Genomic DNA, 23,181 nt, shown 5'->3' with positions numbered 1-23,181 from the left:
AGGAAACCTCTGCAGGAGGATCTGGATAAGCTGCACCAATGGGCTGAGGTCAACTGCATGAAGTTCAACAAGGCCAAGTGCCGGGTCCTGCACCTGGGGCGCAATAACCCCAAGCAGAGCTACAGGCTGGGAGAGGAATGGTTGGAGAGCTGCCAGGCAGAGAAGGACCTGGGAGTGATGGTGGATAGTCGGCTGAATATGAGCCAGCAGTGTGCTCAGGTGGCCAAGAAGGCCAACGGCATCCTGGCTTGTATCAGGAACGGTGTGACCAACAGGGCTAGGGAGGTGATCGTCCCCCTGTACTCAGCTCTGGTGAGGCCGCACCTCGAGTACTGTGTTCAGTTTTGGGCCCCTCGCTACAAGAAGGACATCGAGGTGCTTGAGCGGGTGCAGAGAAGGGCGACGAAGCCGGTGAGGGGCCTGGAGAACAAGTCCTACGAGGAGCAGCTGAGGGAGCTGGGCTTGTTCAGCCTGGAGAAAAGGAGGCTCAGGGGCGACCTTATCGCTTTTTATAGGTACCTCAAGGGAGGCTGTAGTGAGGTGGGGGTTGGCCTGTTCTCCCACGTGCCTGGTGACAGAACGAGGGGGAATGGGCTTAAGTTGAGCCAGGGGAGTTTTAGGTTAGATATTAGGAAGAACTTCTTTACTGAAAGGGTTGTGAGGCAGTGGAACAGGCTGCCCAGGGAAGTGGTGGAGTCACCATCCCTGGAAGTCTTTAAAAGACGTTTAGATGTAGAGCTTAGGGAAATGGTTTAGTGGAGGGCTGTTAGCGTTAGGTTGGAGGTTGGACTCGATGACCTTGAGGTCTCTTCCAACCTAGAAAATTCTGTGATTCTGTGATTCTCTGTGATTCTGTGATTTTTTTGTGTCTATACAGCGTGTACTTCTTTCACAGATGCTATGTATAGAATTTTGGGATAATAAGAGATCTAAGCAGTCTCTGGAGATCATCTGGCCCAACCCCTGCTCATGCCAGGGCTGACTCTGAAGTTGCCAGGATGCTCAGGGCCTTGGCCAGCCAAGTTCTGAACGTGTCCAAGTTGGACATCCCACAGACTCTCTGGACAATCAATTTTTATGTCTGATCTTGTCTTGTTCCTGCCCTGCTGCTGGCTGGAGAAGCCCAACTTTTGCTGCACCACTGGCTGCAGCGCTTTGCCTGCCTTGGTGGTCCTTTCTCTGCTGCATTCCCTCCAGCAACAGCTGTCCTCTGCTGGGGAGCCCAGAACTAGGTCCAGTACTGCAGGTGGGGTGTCATAAATACCAAGTAGGGGGGATGAAGAGCTTCAAAAGAGCGAACAAAACCCAGTGTGCGATTAGGCTTCGGTACCAGCAAGGCACACTGCTGACCTGTGCTCAGCTCAGTGGCCTCCAGGCCCCAGGCCCTCTCCTGTGAGGCTGCTGCTGGGCAGTCCCCAGCCTACACCCTGGTATGGGGTCATTCCCTCCTGGATGCAGCACTTGAACTCTGCTGAGCTTCCTGAGGCTTCTGTCCATCCATTCCAAAGATACCACAGAAGACCATGTCACAAGCCATTTTAAACTGAAGGTGTACCTACTGTTCTTCCCTCATCCACCAGAACAGTCATTTCATAATATAAGGCAGTAGATTTGCAGAGCAATATTTTCTCCTTGCAAATCCACACTGGTCATTCCCTGTCACCTTCTTCTGCCTACGAAAATGTCTTGTTTGCTCTATGATCTTTCCAGGGACTGAGCACAGGCTGACCAGCTGGCACTTCCCTGACTCCTCCTCATTCTTTTTGAACATATTGTTTTTTTTCCAGCAATCAGAATCACAGAATCACAGAATTTCTAGGTTGGAAGAGACCTCAAGATCATCGAGTCCAACCTCTGACCTAACACTAACAGTCCTCCACTAAATCATATCCCTAAGCTCTATATCTAAACGTCTTTTGAAGACTTCCAGGGATGGTGACTCCACCACTTCCCTGGGCAGCCTGTTCCAATGCCTCACAACCCTTTCAGTAAAGAAGTTCTTCCTAATATCTAACCTAAAACTTCCCTGGCTCAACTTAAACCCATTCCCCCTCGTTCTGTCACCAGGCACGTGGGAGAACAGACCAACCCCCACCTCGCTACAGCCTCCCTTGAGGTACTTATAGAGAGCAATAAGGTCGCCCCTGAGCCTTCTCTTCTCCAGGCTGAACAAGCCCAGCTCCCTCAGCCGCTCCTCGTAGGACTTGTTCTCCAGGCCCCTCACCAGCTTTGTCGCCCTTCTCTGCACCCGCTCAAGCACCTCGATGTCCTTCTTGTAGCGAGGGGCCCAAAACTGAACACAGTACTCGAGGTGCGGCCTCACCAGAGCTGAGTACAGGGGGACGATCACCTCCCTAGCCCTGTTGGTCACACTGTTCCTGATACAAGCCAGGATGCTGTTGGCCTTCTTGGCCACCTGAGCACACTGCTGGCTCATATTCAGCCGACTATCCACCATCACTCCCAGGTCCTTCTCTGCCTGGCAGCTCTCCAACCATTCCTCTCCCAGCCTGTAGCTCTGCTTGGGGTTATTGCGCCCCAGGTGCAGGACCCGGCACTTGGCCTTGTTGAACTTCATGCAGTTGACCTCAGCCCATTGGTGCAGCCTATCCAGATCCTCCTGCAGAGGTTTCCTACCCTCAAGCAGATCGACACACACACCTAACTTGGTGTCATCTGCAAACTTACTGAGGGTGCACTCAATGCCCTCATCCAGATCATCGATGAAGATATTAAAGGAACTTAATTATCAGGAACTACCCTGACTGAAGCCACCTGTCTTGAATGATGGCGGTGGCCTCATAATGAGGGTCTGCTTCCCTAGGCATCCTGTGGATGCATCCCACCCAGTGCCATGGCACTGAGCTTGGCCACTTTGCTTCAGTGCTGCCTGACCAACCTTCCTCTGCAGTTGGTAGCGAGCACTTCACTCCCTGGGCTGTGGCCCTAGACAAAGGAAAAGAGCAGAGTGCAGACCAAAATAAGGGAGGCAGCTCTTTTGCCCCCCAGATTTCCTCTCAGTTCCACAGCAGACCCATACGCATAAAATAATTACGCACACACAATATGACCAGGCTCTGTAAGATCACAATCTGGCATATCCTTGTAACATCAAGCATTCTCTGCACATGTGCCATCTCACTGCTGCCAACTGGCTGTTAGCAGACTACTCACTAAATCACAAGGTCCCATAAAACACAGGCAATGCACACACTGATGGATCTGTTTGCCAGTGTCAGGCTTCTGCCTAAGAAGTCCAAGCAGCTAAATACAAAGTTTGTGTTTACTGTGGTTTTATCTACTATTTCATATGGCTGGAGAAGAAGAGGAGATCCTTTTTAATTTCTTCTTTCATTTGGAGCCTTTTTTTTTAATTTATGATTCACATTTCTAATGGAATTTTTCAGGTATATGGTACAAAAAGAAAACTGCGATCAAAGTGAAAACCTAACCAAAATTGAAGTAATAGTGTGGTATGATTGTATGGCATGTTTTTAATCATACAGTTCCTTATGGTCATCTCCATGGAGTGCAAATACTGCAATTTGGAGTTTAAAGAGATGGTAGCCCTTGTATTCCTTGTAGACACAAATTTTAATTTTCAGGATGAAAATGATAAGAAGCACTATGTGGAGTTAATTTAACAGAACTATATTCGTTGTACCCAGCAGGTATAATAATACATGCAGATTACATATGATGTTAGGAGCGTGATTTATACCCTCATATGTATATAACTCAGCACAAGGGCAAAGCATGCCTGGAGTTTATGGGCTCAAGCAGGCATTCATGCACATGAGGAAAGTTACCTTACCAACAAAACTTCAGTTTCCGCGTCTGGAAAGGACACTGTTGGTTCTAAGGATTAATTTCCACTCTTCTTCATCAAGAGGAGGAATCACATTTTCAGACAGTGCTCTTCTCATATGTATAGAGAGCCTAATTTTCACCAACATTCATTGTGGTAAAATGATGCCATAAAGATGGCCAAATTGGTTTGGCTTCACTACATGCTCATTTATTCCATCATATTTGGCACAGGTCCAACAGAATCTAAGGTCTCAAATTTATTCTGGAAAGTGTCAACCCAGGGTTCCCTTAATGAAACACTGTATTAAGAAATCAATTTGTAAACAGAAAATATTAGTTTCAATCTAACTTCTAGCTTTAATTTTTCAAGGATGATATATACTAAACACTTCTGAATTTCACTAAATATTTTATTTCCTTATTAGATAGAAAACTAATCAGTAAAAACAGTAATTAGGGTGAATAGAAGGTTGTTTTAAATGAACTGAAGTCACATTCAAGTAAGAAGCCAATACGACAGAAATCCTATTTCTTGATTCATGATTTGTGAAGCTAGTTAAGCAATGTGCATTTTATAAATTCATAGAAATGAGGAATTAAATAGACAAAATAAGTATAGAACTAAATCTTTACATAATAGTGATTTCACCTCAAAGAAGCTTAAGGGGGATCCAGTCGTAATAACCTACTGCTGGAAGAGTGCTATCAGGAACACAGAGCTAGTCTTTTTGGTGGTAGAAAGAGGAAGAATGAGAGAATTTTTCAGCAAGGAAAACTCCAGGTCAACATAAGAAGAAAAGTTTTGGTTAAGGAATGAAACAAGTTGCCCATAGAGACTAACAATGTTCATCTCTGTAGATTTTCAAAACTCAGCTGAGCAAAGTGTACATACATATACTATTATGTACATTAACTATGTGTTTAATATTTCCTGTAGGCTTTTGAGAAGTGTTTACTGGACAGTATAATTCTCTACTGTATCCTTGCTCTCAGCTCTGAGATACTGCATTTCTTGCACTTGGTCCTGAATAGTTATCATAAGTAATGGGTACATCTTCACATAAAAGTGAATTTCACTCCAAATTCTCTCTGCTACCTGGGGAGAGACAGACACATCCATTTGGAAACTGAATAAATGAAATGACAGGCTCTTCAAGGAAGATGCTGGTGACAAGAAACATTCAAGCAGAAGCATTTGTATTTGGGGTTCCTTTTTCTTTTATGATGTAATTATCTTTATGCTCTGATTGAAAGTGCTCTGATGGAAAGTGTTCTTCTGACTCTCTCAATAGTCTGTAGGAGTAAGAAATAGCAAAGACATTTATATCACTGTTATGCTTGAAAATCGTAATTATTTGAAAATGTTGACAGGACTGATCGTCACTTAAACTTGAATCTCCTTTTTATTGCACTTACAATGTAAAGACAATCAAGCATTAAGTAAAAATTGGAATTGATAAATATTGAATATGCACCAGTACATAAGAGCCTCACAGAAGTCCAAGTGAGGGATTCAGACCATTACTTCCTTCTGATAAGCATCACTGTATCTCTGCTGGGAATAATGACATTTTGGCCTCCAAAACATGAAATAGCAGCTAGCTTGAGGATCAAAAAAGAGGCTAACTCTTCCTGTTTCTAAGATTGCTGCTTGATCAGTACTTGGAGTTACATTGCCCTTTTGTTTTCAGTCTGGAGCAGCTAAACTGAAGAGACACGACTCATTCATATTCTGTGCTTCAAGGTTATTTTCACAATCAGGAAGATTGAAATTTGAAAGCAGTGAATTTAAGGACATCGCTAAAGGTCCTGGATTTATCACATTAAAACAGTCACCAGTCACATGATGCATGCCCTTTTACCTCTTGTGCTCTTATTACTACAATAGGGGGGTCATCCTTTTGTTGTTTTTTTTTTTTTTTAGTTCTGATTATTCTCTTTTCCTCAAATAAGTTATCATTATGTCCTGAAGTTCCTTCTAGCAGATGGCCAACCTTGCATACATCACTTTTCATGAGATACTATACATCAGCAATGCAAAGTACTGCTGACAACATACTGACTCACTTGCCTTTAAAGATTTTACTCTTTAAGACCACATGAAAGAAGTCTAATTAACCACTCAGGACAGAAAAGTTCTTTTCTTTCCCGGAAAAAAATTAAAGAATGGGCAAACATATTTCAACTTACACCTCAGCCTTGCATGATACAGACTTCTACTTTTAAGTCACACAGCCTCTCTGAGAAGACAACTATTGAAACATTCCTTTTTCTTTATTATTTGTGTGCGCGCAATTGTGTGTGACAGGTATGTGTACTAAGAACTGTTTAAATATTAGCTTGTTTCTTATTCTTATTAGATTGTTTCTTATATGTACAGTATTGTTGGGACCCCCTATTTCAATTTTATATCTGCGATTCTATTGGAAGATGTCCCACCCATGACAAAAGGGTTGGAATTAGATTATCTTAAAGCTCCCTTCCAAAGCATTCTATGATTCTGCATACCCTCTGTAACAAGACATGGCATTGGATTCACTGATTTTTAGCTAACATACTTAATTTTAAAACAATGAACTACAAATGACAGAAAATATATCTGGTGAAAGAGAACCCTACGTTTAATAGGAGGATTTCTCTTGAAGATAGACATTTTAATCTGCTCACATTTGCCACCAGATTCATCAGGGCTGTCTGGTGGATGTGTAAATAAGAAAGTGGTGTAAAATTGTGCTCCAGGTACAACATCTGCTTTGTATCTGTTTATTCCTGTCCTCTTGCTAGCAATGTTAAGTGGCTTAGTGTGCTGGAAATGGGCAGGAGGGAGTATTTTACCTACCGCCACAGAGCTGAGCTTCTTGCCATCTCATGTTTCCTGGAGGTCTCTTCCCAGATCCCACTGATGATGCATTCACAACTGTGAGTAGACCGATTTTATAGCCTTTTCATTTCTCCCACAAAGTAAGGCTTTGTCCTGAATTCAGCAGACCTCACTGAGGGCTGTAATAATGCCCTGAAACTGGATGACATTTGTTAGACTTCTAATGCCAACTTCAAGTCCTGTTTAATCAAAATACCCTTAACTGGTATTTCTTCCTGTCTCTCTGTCTCAAAACAGGTTGTGTGTCTGAAGTGGAGGCAGAAACGTTCAGTTCACCATACAAATCAGGGGAATAACAATACATCCTCCCATAAGAGGTCAAAGTCTGGTACTAGGCCACAGAAACCTCCTTGGAAAAAACATGTGGTGGCTCAAAGACTGGGTGTTCACCACAGAAGCAAAAAGGAAAATGGTGGGAGATTTTATTATTACAGCTAAACTTCATGCTTTAGCATTTATTTTGAATCACCCATACTGAAATACGTTCATGAACAACACAAAACCTTACTCAAAAGATAGAAAAGTTTGCTGACTTCTACTAATAACTGAGTAAACAGTTTGTTTTACATAATCTGGGAAGACTGAACTATTTCACCTGGGTTTTCAGCTTGTATTACAAAAAGTCGGCTGCGCTAACTCAGCCGCGATGTTTCTCCCTACTAGCCCCCCTTTATTTTCCCCATGCAATATCTGGGAATATGTACAAATGTAGCACTGCTTTGAAGAACCTTCTGTAACAGGAAACAAAAATCATGTCCTATATTTTACTGATATAGACATCCTCTGTGATTTCTATCTACAGATTATTGATCCTCCAGATATCCTTTGGCTCCACGTTTCCCAGCTCTCAGCCACCAGGGATAAAACCTAGATGAGATCCTCAGACTGCCTTACAACGCCTTTTGAAAAGAGTTGAGCAGCTTCTACTATGATTTGAAAGTCAGTCTATTTATCATAAATTAGCACAGCATTTTTACTCCAAGACATCTTATTCCAAAGACACCGTGGTCACCTCTGATTTTTCCAACAGAAATACACTAGATCCATTTGTTGAGTAACTTAATTTTGAAAACTACAATGTATGCCCTTTAAATACAGTTCACTACCCAGAAATATTAATGAAACATTTCATTACAGGGGGTTCATACAGTCTGGTAGATCAATCACTAATCTGCTGAGATTGACTGCAAGAATTGCAGTGACTTTACCAGGGTGAGGATTTCACCTGATATGTTGTAAAAGAATGGAAGTACATTTAGGGACACATCTATGTCCTGGGTATCGTTGCCATGTACCACAATGAAATACCAATTCCAGTTCTAGCAACATACTTCCTGAAACTGATAGAAACTGGTCAAAAACTTCAGCTTCTTAGGCGATAATTACTTTTTATGTATGTACATATACATACACATGTATATAAAGCAATGCAACTGAAATGAACATGAAAATAGAAACTCTCCTGTCAACCACAGAGTTGGTAATTTCAAGTAAAACTCTATGGAAGTGATCTCATGTGGAGATGGAGGCTTTTCCTGTATTGGCAGCGCCCTCTGTTTTTTTTTTTTTTTTTTTTTTTTTTATTAGCAAGAAGTCTGGTCACAGAAAACCTTTATTGCAACAGTGTGAGTAGAAAAACCCTTACCACTTAAATAGCTTAAGTCAAGTAGTGCACCAGATTGCTAAGAATATAAAATGTTGTTGCTCCTGGTAACAATACTTACTCAACATCTCTAGAACACATTGGACTGGAAGGTGTCATCTAGGGACACTGTCCCTATTCTAGGGCACTTGCTGTAAATGCTGTAAAAGTTAGCAATGGACATCTTGTCTCAGAAAGATGTTTGCTATTAATTCATCAATGGATGATTATGATACATGAGTGTAAGTCATGTTTTAATATTAGGTGTACTATGTGCTGTCCTGGTACACAGGACACATCCAATAATTGCTATGATTTACAGTTCATTAATTGTAAAGAATCATCAACACAACCTTTGCGAAGTGTTATATGTTTTGGTGTACTGAGAGAAGTAGTTAATAAAATTAGATTTGTGTTAGAATGTACATGACAAATTAGAGGTTGAGAAAAAATTTGGTATGGATATATTTATATCATAATTTAATCAGCTGCAGTGTTGTCAGCTAAGTACTCTTATGTGTAGAGTACCCTTTAATTATAAAATTCATTATTTGTTTCCACAAAGGCTAGAAAAAAAGCATGCTTTATCATAGCTGTACTGATTATTTCCTAATGTGGTTAGACCCCAGTTTTCTTGGCGTTTTGAGAAGGTGTTAGCAATGTCACAAGTATAAAGAACTAAGATTATGTGAGAGTAAAAAAATACAACAATGCCAAACAGAATACACTGAGGTGGAATGGGCATTCCCACCTCCATCAGAAACTCCACCAGAAACTCAGTTCTATGTCTTAAGACTCACACTTGAGATCATTGAGTGAGAATAACAACAAAAAAAGCTTCTGAGTTGATATGAATATATTTTCACTGTTGTTATGTCTCATGAAGGTCTAGTTCTAAATTGTAGGCATACAATTACATTAATACTGAGAGTACTATTTTCCCAGAAATGCAAAATTGTTTTGAACCCTTTGGGTTTTTCTTATGTTTCTTTAGAGTAGTCAGAGATATTAAAAAACACTGAATAGTCAAAAATAAAAAGACATACCTGCCAAAAAGAAATCAAAGTATCCTGATGTGGCCAAGTCCACTGAACGAGCACTTCTGTTGTTTCCATGCCAGGTGTTCAGGATGCCTAAGCTAGGTTCATAAGGACTGCTGATTCCAAAATGAGAAGAAACCCATCTGTTTATGAGCTCTCAAACTCCAGGTGCAAGGCTCAAAATGAAATACCCCCACATTCTTCTGCTTTATCACTGATCAGCTTGATAATGGCTGACAAGTCCCTTCCTGTTTGGAAAATTTCTGATAAAACATTCATATCCTGGCCCCATCAAGCTAAAGACCAGAAGGCCCTGAACTAAGTTCCCTCCCAGTGAAGCAAGTGTTAATAAAACACATTTTCCATAGCATTTTTAGCGCATGAAGGTATCAGTGCATTTAAAGTCTTCTAGGGATCCTCTTGGAGGTTTTTATATATGAACATGGACTACTGAGTTTTGAGGATTTTCACAGGGGGATATATCTACTTCAAAAGCATATAATACATGTATATTGTCATTGTCCAGTATGCTTGAAGATAATACCTAATGAAACTGTTTCATCCAGGCAACAGCTCTCCAAAAATAATGCATGGAGAACCTATTTCCAAGGATGGCCTATTAGGAGGTCCTGAAATCAGTGTTTTCCTAATCAAGCTTTCCCTATACTAAAACATAAGAGAAAGATTCTAGCCCAAAGTGAAAAAACATTTGAGAACAATTCATTTTAAAAGTTAAGGCTCAATTAATATAAGTATTAAGCCAGTGATTAAGGTCTCTACTAATAAGTATGGTTTGAGAAATCAAGATGTTTTTTGCTATTTCAAGATTCTATCAAGATTAACGTAGGACTAAATAACATGGTTTTCAATAAGGCAAAGCTTCATTTGTATTCATACACAGAAATACATTCACTAGTGTTAAACTCTCAAAATTAGAATTAGAGGTTAGAACCCACGTAACCAATTTCACTAAAAACAGACAAGGTGAAGGAAGTACTCAAACTCCTCAACATTAAACAATTGTAGAACCCAGGAACAGAACCTGCCAGCTTCTGAACTTGAGTCACTGCCAAACTGCTTCACAGTGAAGTCGCACCATGAGGGTTTTACTGTACTGAGAAGGCACTGCCAACGTAGCTAGCTCATAGAGGCTTTAAACCTATTTCACAGAGATAGTAGAAAACATGAAGAGAAAGCAGCCTACTGGAGAACACAGGTTTCACCACAAGAGAAAAAGCACCCTAAATAACCTGAACCTCAAAGTCTCCTCATGCTTCTTATATAGCAACGGTCATATGATCCCCACCTGGCAGATTTCACTTCACAAGGGTGGAGCCAGGAGACCTTGTGGAATAGGCTCATCAACCTGGCTTCAATGTTTTAGGTTCAATTGCTCCTTATCGCTAATCAAAATAACCTGACAAGGGGTTTAGTGGTTGCAGCTGACCTAATCAATTAACTACAAAAGGTGCATAAGGGTCATATTTCTGCTAGTCATTCTGTGAGGAAAATTAGTACAAAGCCTCTTAAAATAAGATAAATATGCATAAATAAAATAAATAAAGAAAAAAGAAAGTTACCTAAAAGGCAAACTTGCCATCATAGATTTTCATCTGTCTAGTCACGACAGATATAGAATATAGCGATCAGATAAACTTTTCTTGACATTAATGTCGTTTAAATTTGCTTTTCTGAGATCTCTTCTTTATGCAGGATTTTTCGAAATCTAGCACCATGACCTCTGACTGCAGTATTTACTTTGGCTGCATATAAACTATCACGTATAAATGCCAGGCTCCGGATCCTCACTCCCTATTCAGGTCAAGGACCGGGCTGAAAGTTTTGGCTTTAATTTGGTTACATGAGTACATTGCTGTTGTTGTGGTTTCCCCCGGCCAGCAGCTAAGCACCACACAGCCGTTTGCTTGCCCTCCCCCCTCCTTCTCTGGGATGGGGGAGAGAAATAGGAAAACGAAGCCTGTGGGTCGAGACAGAGACAGTTTAGTAAGTGACGCACAATGCAATTGCTCATCACCCGCTGACCGATGCCCAGCCTACCCCCAAGCAGACGGACCTCCATCCCAGCTAGGCACCCCTATCTATGGTTTAGCATGACCCCATATGGTACGGAATACCCCTTTGGCCACTTTGGGTCAGCTGTCCTGGATCTGTCCCCTCCCAGCTCCTGCTGCACCCCCAGCCTGCCCACTGGCAGGACAGAGCGAGAAGCTGAAACGTCCTTGGCTTGGTGTAAGCACTGCTCTGCAACGATTAAAACATCAGGGTGTTCATCCTAACCCACAACATAGCCCCCTGCCAGCTCCTAGGAGGAAAATTAACTCTATCCTAGCTGATACCAGGACAGCTGTTTTCTGGCAGGTCACGGGGAGAAGATTGGCTGGCTTGGGGGAGCTTCCGTACACTTGGCTTTTAGGCTGCAGCCAACGTGTTCCTCTAGATCTGGAAGTTTGAAGATGGCTGAGTGGTTAGAAAGCTGCCAGGCAGAGAAGGGCCTGGGAGTATTGGTGCATAGTCAGCTGAATATGAGCCAGCAGAGTGCTCAGGTGGCCAAGAAGGCCAACAGCATCCTGGCTCGTACAAGAAACGGCATGGCCAGCAGGACTAAGGAAGCCATTGTGCCCCTGTACTTGGCTCTGGTGAGGCCGCACCCCAAGTACTATGTTCAGTTTTGGGCCCCTCGCTACAAGAAGGATATTGAGAGGCTCCAGTGAGTCCAGGGAAGGGCAACAAAGCTGGTGAGGGATCTGGAGAACAAGTCTTATGAGGAGCGGCTGAGGGAGCTGGGATTGTTCGCTCTGGAGAAGAGGAGGCTCAGGGGCGACCTTATCGCACTCTACAGATACCTTAATGGAGGCTGTAACGAGGTGGGGGTTGGTCTGTTCTCACATGTGCCTGGTGATCGGACGAGGGGGAATGGGCTAAAGTTGCACCAGGGGAGGTGTAGGCTGGATGTTAGGAAAAACTTCTTCACCAAAAGGGTCGTTAGGCATTGGAACGGGCTGCCCAGGGGAGTGGTCGAGTCACCATCCCTGGAGGTCTTTAAAAGATGTTTAGGTGTAGAGCTTAGGGATACGGCTTAGTGGAGGACTGGTTAGTGTTATGTCAGAGCTTGGACTACATGATCTTGGAGGTCTCTTCCAACCTAGGTGATTCTGTGTTGCAGTCTCCAAGCTGGGATACAACCACCTGTTAGTTCGGCATAACTGAATTTTGTGTTCCTTGCACTAGCTGTTCCTTCACCTCCTCTTCAGAGACAAGGACATGCATCTCTTTCACGCTCCTTCATTAGTAAACAAACCAGGATAGATTGAAGCCCCTTTCTTCACGTCAGTAAGATACCTGCCTTTGGTTTCAGTGAAGATTCAGGCCCTAGCACCTGAAGTTTCTTCTGGATGGTGTTTCTTCTCTATAGGGTAATTTCATTTCCCTGTTGAAGACTTACAAGGGCGTAGTAACAAAAGCAAAGGCATAAAACGGTCCAGGAGGCATAGGCTGCTTTTGAGCCTGCAGCAGATATAGGTATGATATTATCATTTCAGACAAATACAGTCTACGTAACGTGAACTGTTTCAGCATGCTTGCACTCTGCCAAAAGCCAGAAAATGGGACCTTCATTTTATGACCAGACGGAAAAGAAAAACAACGACGACAAGAATTAAGAGAAGGAACTTTTCCTTCACCTAAATTTTATTATTTTACAACTCCTTCAGGTGGCCACAAGGAATTATCAACACCCTCCTCTCCCCTCCCCAACCCCCCCCCCAAAAAAAAAAAAAGAGGGACATTGTGGCATAGAGGTATAATTTCAGTTCACACCAGAAGACATTCTTCTCACTGAAGTACAGCTAAGCCCCACAAAGCATCAAAACAAAACAAGCCAAAAAGAGATGTATTTACGAGTTCGTTTCACGTGCCGGCATTATTTCCTTGTCTGGTCACGCATTCAGGGCAAGATCTATCTGGGGGGGAACGTGTAATGCCGTGCAAGGTTGTTTGGTGGTATGAGCGACAACATGACTTTAAAATTTTGAGCTGTTTGTATAGAAGCAAAGTACAAAAGAGTACACTATCCCTGAGGGCAATGTAGAAACTACCTGTTGCTTCTCAGGTTTAAAAGCTAAAAGGTGTAAGCAGCTGTCTGAGTACCATACTGACGTATACATGAACATTTTCCTCTCCAATGTCCAAGTTGGAGTGCAACATTTTTCATCGTGCTCTCAGATCAGGATTCTGATTCTAACAATGGTTCCTAGTGCAAATTTCCAGAGAAGGGGGAAGCAAACCAGTCCTGACTGCTTTGAATGAGATGGAGAGAGCAAACAAACGTAGACGAAGAAGATAAACCTGTAGCAATGTTTTCAGATAATTGCCACTGTCCAAAAGCTTTAGAGTGGTTGAATCCTTCAAAGTTCATTACTGAAAACTCCGGCAGCATCACTGAATTTGAAGGAGTAAGATAGACTTGCACCATCGCAGAGCCTCAGCCACAGTTTAAATGGGCACTGCCTCTAACTTCACAAGAATGAAAGAGAAGAGGTCATCTTTCTACCTTGTCAGCTACTGGCAGACCTAGAGAAAGAAAAAACAAGAGTTGTTAACATTAGGACATAATGCTTTTTTTTTTAGGACACCTCACCAAATGGGTAATATTGTGTAGTAACCGGACAACAAATGAAAGGGAAGAAGAAGGGGTAGAAGGTACTTGCACAGCCTTAATTTCCGTGGCAATTGACAACAACCACAATCCTCAATGATTTCTAAGTGCCTTACACCATTGACCCTTGAGGCACAAAAACGGGATTCCCACATTAGGTAAGGGGAGTACGATCCCTCTCAAAACACGAGAGTCTGGGGACCGCGACTGAGTACTGAAAATCTTAAGGCTAGGATGTTCACGTACCAGAAAGGAAACTCACATTTTAGCACTAAACCTAAGCCTTTCGAGGCAGGCTGGGAACCGGTTCTTTTTAACCCAGGGTCCATTTCAGCACCTTCAAAGCTAAAGAACTGGTTGACTGCTCTGTTGAATTGTGCTCCAGGCAGAAAGACTCACGTTCCTATTAACAGAAAGGGCTTAATAAAGAGCTTGCTTCTATCCTAAAGATGAGTTTTGGATTCAAACGTACCCTGTCCAAGATGAACAACTACCTTAACTTTGTGGGGTTTATGATCTGCGCCTCTGCGCCCCAGCGCCTCTGCGCCCCGCACCTCGCGCAGAAAGACACTTACCCGTGATAGCTGAGACTCGGGTTTATAGGGTTTGGGAGGAAGTGCAATTCTCTTTAAGTTGCTGGACCTGTTCAGGTAGCAGTCCCCAGCTGAGGCCCAGGCCTGAAGGGATGATGACAGACTTTCCTCATACTGCTTTTGTCCTGCATCTTGTGAAATCAATATTTCTTTTATGAACAACAGTACATTCTCACGATTTCCATTTAGTCAAAGTAGCAATCTTTCCACCAGTATCCATCCCAACCTCTTTCTACTTACCACAAGGCCAAATCTGCATTCAGATTTAGTCACCTTTTTCTCACAGCCCGTTTGTCCATCTTCCAAATACTTAAGAACCTTCTTCAATGTCAGGCTGACCTGTGTGCACTTGGGTTTGTGAGGCCTTTTTTGTTGTTGTTTTTTTCTTCCAGTGCTTGGAAGGGAGCTTAGAATCCACCTAAGTAATTTCACAGAAAACAGACAAGGTGAAGGAAGTACTCGAACTCCTCAGCAGTAACAACCACAGAACCCAGGAACACTTACCTGCTGTCTTCTGAACTCCAGTCACTTCCAAAGTGCTTCGCAGTGAAATAGTGCCACCAGGGTTTTTCTGAAGAAGGCACCACCAACGTAACTAGCTCATAGAGTCTCTAAAACTATTTCACAGAGAGGGCAGAAATCTTGAAGGAAAAGCAGCCTAGTAGGGAACTCTGAGACCAATTCACCACAAGAGAAAAACACCCTAGGCTACCCAAGCCTCAGTCTCCCCTGGGGAGGCAAATCCCCCACAAGTCCTCAGGCTTCCTATATAGCAAAGGTCAAATGACCCACACCTGGCAGGTTTCACTTAACAAGGGTAGAGCCAAGAGACCTTGTGGAATAAACTCATCTACCTGGCTTCAAAGTTTTAAGGTCTATTGCTCCTTATTGCTAGTAGAAATAACCTGACAAGGGGCTTAGTGGTTACAGCTGACCTAATGAATTAACTACAAAAGGTGCACAAGGGTTATATTTCTGTTAGTCATCCTGTGAGCAAAATTAATACAGAGCCTGTTAAAAAAATCAATACAAATAAATAAAAGAAATGAATAAAAAAGAAAATGACCTTAAAGGCAAACTTGCCATCATAGATTTTCATCTGTCTAGTCATGACAGATAAAGAATTTAGCAATCAGAATTCCTTTTCTTGATATTAATGTTATTTACATTTTCTTCTCTGAGATCCCTTCTTTATGCAGGACTTTTCTAAATCTAGCCCCGTGACCTCTGACTACACTATTTATAGAATCATAGAATATCCTGAGCTGGAAGGGACCCATAAGGATCATCAAGTCCAACTCCTGGCACCGCACAGGTCTACCCAAAAGTTTAGACCACGTGACTAAGTGCACGGTCCAATTGCTTCTTAAATTCAGACAGGCTTGGTGCAGTGACTAGTTCCCTGGGGAGCCTGTTCCGGTGTGCGACCACCCTCTTCTCGGTGAAGAACCTCTTGCTGACGTCCAGCCTAAACCTTCCCTGCCTCAGCTTAACACCGTTCCCGTGGGTCCTATCACTGGTGATTACGGAGAATAGGTCAGCACCTGCCTCTGCACTCCCCCACGCGAGGAAGTTGTACGCTGCAATGAGGTCCCCCCTCAGCCTCCCCTTCCCCAGGCTGAAGAGGCCTAGTGACCTCAGCCGCTCCTCATCCGGCTTCCCCTCTAGGCCCTTCACCATCTTCGTCGCCCTCCTCTCGACACTCTCCAGCAGTTTAATGTCCTTCTTGTACTGTGCTGCCCAGAACTTCATGCAGTACTCGAAGTGAGGCTGCACCAGCGCAGAGTAGAGCGGGACAATCACTTCCCTCGATCGACCAGCAATGCCGTGCTTGATGCACCCCAGGATATGGTTGGCCCCTCTGGCTGCCAGGGCACACTGCTGGCTCATGTTCAACTTGCTGTCAACCACCGCCCCTGGATCCCTCTCTGCGGGGCTGCTTTCCAGCATCTCGTCACCCAGTCGGTACGAATAGCCAGGGTTGCCCTGTCCCAGGTGCAGGACCCGGCACATGCTCTTGTTAATCTTCATGCGGTTGGTGATCACCCAGCTCTCCAATCTGCCCAGATCTCTCTGCAAGGCCTTTCCACCCTCATCTGAGTCTACAACTCTTCCAAGTTTGGTGCCATCAGCAAATTTGCTCAAAACACCTTCTAGTCCTACATCTAATATTGAGGGAAAGGCTGTGGATGTGGTCTACCTTGACTTCAGCAAGGCTTTTGACACCGTCTCCCACAGCATTCTCCTCAAGAAACTGGCTGCTCTTGGCTTGGACTGGCGTATGCTTTGTTGGGTTAAAAACTGGCTGGATAGCCAGGCCCAAAGAGTCGTGGTAAACGGAGTCAAATCCAGCTGGAGGCCGATCACTAGTGGTGTTCCCCAGGGCTTGGTGCTGGGGCTGGTCCTCTTTAATACCTTTATCGATGATCTGGATGAGGGCATTGAGTGCACCCTCAGTAAGTTTGCAGATGACACCAAGTTAGGTGTGTGTGTCGATCTGCTTGAGGGTAGGAAACCTCTGCAGGAGGATCTGGATAGGCTGCACCAATGGGCTGAGGTCAACTGCATGAAGTTCAACAAGGCCAAGTGCCGGGTCCTGCACCTTGGGCACAATAACCCCAAGCAGAGCTACAGACTGAGAGAGGAATGGTTGGAAAGCTGCCAGGTGGAAAAGGACCTGGGAGTGATGGTGGATAGTCGGCTGAATATGAGCCAGCAGTGTGCTCAGGTGGCCAAGAAGGCCAACGGCATCCTGGCTTGTATCAGGAACAGTGTGGCCAGCAGGGCTAGGGAAGTGATTGTCCCCCTGTACTCGGCTCTGGTGAGGCCGCACCTCGAGTACTGTGTTCAGTTTTGGGCCCCTCGCTACAAGAAGGACATCGAGGTGCTTGAGTGAGTCCAGAGAAGGGCAATGAAGCTGGTGAGGGGTCTGGAGAACAAGTCCTACGAGGAGCGGCCGAGGGAGCTGGGCTTGTTCAGCCTGGAAGAGAGAAGGCTCAGGGGCAACCTTATCGCTCTCTACAGGTACCTTAAAGGAGGCTGTAACGAGGTGGGGGTTGGTCTATTTTTCCACGTGCCAGGTGACAGGATGAGGAGAAATGGCCTAAAGTTGTGCCAGGGGAGGTTTAGGTTGGATAATATGAAGAACTTCTTTACTGAAAGGGTTGTTAGGCATTGGAATGGGCTGCCCAGGGAAGTGGTGGAGTCACCATCCCTGGAGGTCTTTAAAAGACGTTTAGATGTAGAGCTTAGGGATATGGTTTAGTGGGGACTGTTAGTGTTAGGCCAGAGGTTGGACTCGGTGATCTTGGAGGTCTCTTCCAACCTAGATAATTCTGTGTTTCTGTTGCAGTCTCCCAGCTCAGAAACAACCACCTATTAGTCTGGCGCAACGGATTTGTGTGTTCCTTGCACTAGCTGTTCCTTCACCTCCTCTTCACGTACAAGGACACGTGTCTCTTTCACGCTCCTTCAGGAGTAAACAAGCCAGGAGAGATTTAAGCCTCTTTCTCCAGGTCAGTAAGATCCCTGCCTTTGGTTTCATTGAGAATTCAGGCCCTAACAACTCAAGTATCTTCTGGACGGTGTTTCTTCTGGGTAGGATAATTTCATTTCCCTTTTGAAGACTTACAGAGATGTAGTAACAAAAGCAAAAGCATAAAACGGTACCTGAGGCACAGGCTACTTTTTAGCCTGCAGCAGACTATAGGTATGATATCAAAGGATGATATCATACCTATATCATACATCTTGTTATCATATCAGGAAACGTAGAAAACTGCCTGTTGCTTCTCAGGTTTTAAATTTTCCCTTAAAAGGTGTGTGCAAAGGTGTAATCAGCTGTTTGAGTACAATTCTCACGTGTACATGAATATTTTCCTCTCCCCTTCCCAACTTGGAATGCAACAGTTTTCATCATACTGTTATAAATTCTGAGTCAACTCAGTTTTATGAGATTTATTTATGGGGTTAATAAAAGGCAAGTAAAGAGCGCTGGGTGCGCGGGGGGGTCTGGGCTCCTCCAACACGCACACACGTTACATCAGGCGGCTGCTTTTTCTGCTCCTAGGCTAATACATGTGCATTACTACTTCTGGAAAAGGCAGGGTTATTATAATTAGTTCCTGGACTCCAAACCCTCCCACTGGCACATGCGTATCAGTCCCCAGTGGTCCCTCTGGGGGTCTCTCGTGCTGAAGGCTCGTAGTCTTCCTCCCAGGCTTTGTCCTTGTCCTTTGTCCATCTTGGCCGGATATCAGGCATTGCCTCTAACTCTATACAAAAAAGAGAGAGAAGCACACCTTTCTACTTTGTCAGCTACTGGCAGACCTAGAGAGAGAGAAAAAAAAGTTGTTGTTAATTAAAAAGTAATGTTGTTTTAAGGCATTTCACCAAATGTGTAATATTTGGTAGGAACCAGATGTTATAAATGGCTCAGTCTTCAAAATAGGATTATAATCAAAGTTTACAATTTATTAAAGGAATAGAGGTAAGCAAACAGCGCTGGGTGCACTGGGAGTCTCTGCTCCACCAGGACGCACACCAGTTACATCAAGTAGCTGATTTTTTTGCTCCTAGACTAATACATATTCATTACTACTTCTAAAAGACACTGGGTTATTATAATTAGCTTCCGGGATCCAGTCCCTCCTACTGGAGCATGCGCATCAGTCTCCAGTGGTCCCCCTGGGGGTCTCTGCGGGTCTTTCATGCTGAAGGTTCGTATTCTTCCTCTCAGGTTTTTTTCTTGTCCTTCCCCTTTGTACTCCTTGGCAGCATGTCAAAAGCTTACACAGCGTCCCCTGCAAGTTTTGTCTCCTAGCCGTCCTTCAGCTTTTTTTTTCTTCTCCTTAATCTCCTGGCCACCTGGCCAGATATCAGGGTCTTGCATAGTGTCCCATTCAGAAACCATAACAGTCACTAGTTGTTAGCAGTTGTTCTGAAACCCCCAGACATCAGAGACTTCAAAGTAAGAACATACAAACACAAATAGCTCTCTTATTGACACTTCACGAGTAGTTAAAACATTCCTCACAGGCCATTCACAGGGACACTCCAGTCACATCTATAGCAGTGCTGAATCAACCACAAAAAAGGCAAAAAGGCTGTAACTGTTAGGAATGAGTTTGGAATAACAAAAGCAAATAGGCTCATGGATTTGAGGAATATTTCTGAAGATTTGATAATTTGACTATAATGAGGGGGAGACAGGGACACTGGGAGGAAAGGGAAGAAACCACAACTGTGGAAGAATTAAATTGCCAGTGCAGGACCCAGAGACAGACAGAACTGCTCTCTAGTGACACGAATTCCTTTGCAAGGTACAAGAACTATATACATTAACCATTCTGTTTTTCTTAGACTTGTAGTTATACAAGGGTATGTAAGACAGAAGGTCACATTCATCATACCATGCGGCCCTAGCACTGTTCCATACTGACACAAATCAGATGAACATTTATCACACAGACAACAAATGAAAGGGAAAAAGAAATAGTAGAAGGTACCCACATGGCCTTAATTTACTTGGCAATGGACAACAACGACAATCTGCAATGATTTACAAGTGCCTTACAACATTCACTCTTGAGACAGAAAAATGGGATTCCCATATGATGTAAGGGGAGTGCAATCCCTCTCAAAATACAAGAGCCTGGGGGACGCTACTGAGTACTGAAAATGTTAAGGCTAGGCAGCACCGAACTCAACAGAGAAGGGAGCCTGAGTCTCTCGGGGGCCCAGGAACGGGGCCCAGGAACGGGGCCCAGGTTCCAATCCCCACACCTGCCCCTTACCCCAGGTCCGGTCGGGTCCCCTGTCCCTGGTATCACGTTCGATTCCCACACCTGCCCCTGGCCCCAGGGTCACGTCGGGATCCCGGTCCGAGGTCACTGGGACATGTCTTGTCCCTGGCCAGGGTCTCAGGTTCGATTCCCCACATTGGACCCTGCAACCCGGGTCGAGTCAGGTCCATGGCCCCGGTCCCAGATTCGATTTCCCCACTCTGGCCTCTGGTCCCCAGGTCGGTTCGGTCCCTGGGTCAGGTCACAGGTTCGATTCCCCACACCGGACCCTGGTCCCCAGGTAAGGTCGGGATCCTGGCCCCGGGCCACAGGTTCTACTTATACATCGGCCCTGGTCCCCGTGTCGAGTTGGGACCTCTGGATAGGTCATAGGTTAATTTCTCCACATCCACCCCTCCTCCACGGGTCGGGTCCGGATCCCGGCCCCGGGTCCCAGGTTCGATTCCCCACTCCGGCCCCTTACCCCAGGTCCGGTCGGGTCCCCTGTCCCTGGTTTCACTTTCGATTCCGACACCTACCCCTGTCCCCACGTCAAGTCGGGACCCCGGCCCGAGGTCACTGGGACATGTCTTGTCCCCGGCCTGGGTCTTAGGTTCGATTCCCCCCACTGGCCCCTTCTCCCTGGGTCGGGTCGATTCCCAGTCACTGGGTCCCAGGTTCCAATCCCCACTCTGGCCCCAGTCCACAGGCCGAGTCAGGACCCCAGCCCCGGGTCCCAGGTTCCAATCCCCACACCGACCCCTTACCCCAGGTCCGGTCGGGTCCCCTGACCCTGGCTTCACGTTCGATTCCCACTCCTGCCCCTGGCCCCAGGGTCACGTTGGGACCCCGGTCCGAGGTCACTGGGACATGTCTTGTCCCCGGCCCGGGTCCCAGGTTTGATTCCCCACTCCCGCCCCTGGTCCCTGTGTCGGGTCCGGATCCTGGCCCCGGGTCACAGGTTTGATTCACACACGGGCCCGGGTCTCTGGTTCTGTTCAGGTCCCCATCCCCGGGTCCCAGGTTCGATTCCCCACACCGCCCCGCGTACCCTAGTCGAGTCGGGACCCCGGTCCCGGGTCCACGGTTCGATACTCCACACCGTCCTCTGGTCCCCAGGTCGGGTCCTGTCCCCGGGTTGGCTGCGTAAAGGCTCCCCTGGGGAGTTCAGTTGTACCCAAAGTCTTCCTTTGGGGGCAATTTTTGATGGGCGAAAGGGGCTTTGTACACCTTTGCTGGGGTCCTATTTCAAATTCCTCTCAGATTCCTCCTAGGGATATATTTAGGATTAGAAAGGGATATATATAGGGATATATTTAGGTTTAGGGTTAGGGTTAGGGGTTAGGGTTAGGGGTTAGGGTTAAAATATAATATATTAATATTAATATATTAAAATAAATAAATAAATAAATAAGTAAGTAAAAGAAATAAATAGATAAAGAAATAGATAAAGAAATAAAAGAAACAGGATAATGACCCTAAAGGCAAAATTACTATCATGGATTTTCATCTGTCTAGCCACGACAGATAAAAAATATAGCAATCAGAATTACTTTTTTTGACATTATAGTTATTTAAATCTGCTTTTCTGAGATGTCTTCTTTATGTAGGACTTTTCAAAATCTAACCCCGTGACCTCTGACTACACTATTTACTTGTTTATTTACAGAAAATGTGACCTTTATTTTAAGACTGCATGGAAAAGAAACAACAAAAACAACAACAAACATTAAGAGAAGGAACTTTTCCTTCACCTAATTTTTATTATTATTTTGCAACTCCTTTGAGTGTCCACGAGGAATTATGCCCCACTCCACTCTGCTCCCCACCCCTCCTCCCCCCCAAAAAAAAAAAAAGACTTTGGTGTTAGACTTTCAAAATGTTCAAGCACTGTCAATAGAATGAACTTTAAATATGAGTACAGACATTTTAAAAGCTTTCAAGTTTGAAATCACTGAAGCTGTTCATCTAAACAGAACCTGTGAAAATCATGTTTCAGGACTTCTTAGACCTGATCCTTGGCCTCTGACCCTCAGGGCTCAGACCTCCTGGTGCCTAAAACCCATCTGTTCATCTTCCTTCCACAATCAATGTGGAGAGCCCTCTGGGGGCAACACATCCAAACCAGCAGCTCTCTGCTAACCCAGCAGCCTGAAGATGTTGGGCACTTAAAGTGAGCCCCTAGGTAGGTGGAATGAGTTTGGGCCCATGTACACAAGATCCCTGACTTCTGCATCCTTCTAATTAGCAAACCATATTTCAATGGAATTGCCATTACGATTTATTTAGCAAAATATATCTTCAACAGACTTGCCCTCTCTCTACCTCAGTTTACACAACACTGAAAGTTGTTTTGAGACAGAAATGTTATTCATGCACGGAAATAACATTTAAAATAAGTTAAAGAAATAATAAATGAATAAAAAGAAATAGACGTTCAAACCTAAACTCTTCCTTCATTTGACCTAAAAAGGTCCCAGTAAATGGACTTTCAATTCCATTTTGAAAAATAAATCAGAAAACTGAAAGCAAACAATGATCTACCTATTGTCATAAAAATTGCTTACTTTAAAACTGCATTACTTTCCCCTACTTCGATTTATATTTTTTTCCACTTTGCACGAATGGAAACAGATAAAGAATTCATCTTTGTAAAGAATAGCAAATAATTTCCCTTTTACTCTCTAGTTAGCCTGCTCTATTTTCTTGTACCACTTTCCAAGCCTGTTCAAACCTGACCATACAAAAATGTTTTTA

The 23,181-nt window shown here is 44.2% G+C and overlaps 1 long non-coding RNA gene across 1 annotated transcript; it reads right to left on the bottom strand.

The window, feature by feature from the left end:
* Positions 1–13,190: 13,190 nt before the first annotated feature.
* On the bottom strand, positions 13,191–15,354 carry LOC311434863. The gene is made up of 5 exons (XR_014691783.1): positions 15,146–15,354; positions 14,882–15,059; positions 14,624–14,772; positions 14,311–14,451; positions 13,191–13,963 (listed from the first exon to the last, which is right to left on the bottom strand). It is a non-coding gene; the product is annotated as an uncharacterized lncRNA (long non-coding RNA).
* Between the last annotated feature and the right edge of the window lie 7,827 nt (positions 15,355–23,181).

The sequence above is a fragment of the Aythya ferina genome (assembly GCF_964211825.1).
Source record: "Aythya ferina genome assembly, chromosome: 3".
NCBI classification, from domain to species: domain Eukaryota; kingdom Metazoa; phylum Chordata; class Aves; order Anseriformes; family Anatidae; genus Aythya; species Aythya ferina.
Note: the sequence above shows the minus strand (reverse complement) of the source record. Positions and strands in the feature narration are given on the sequence as shown.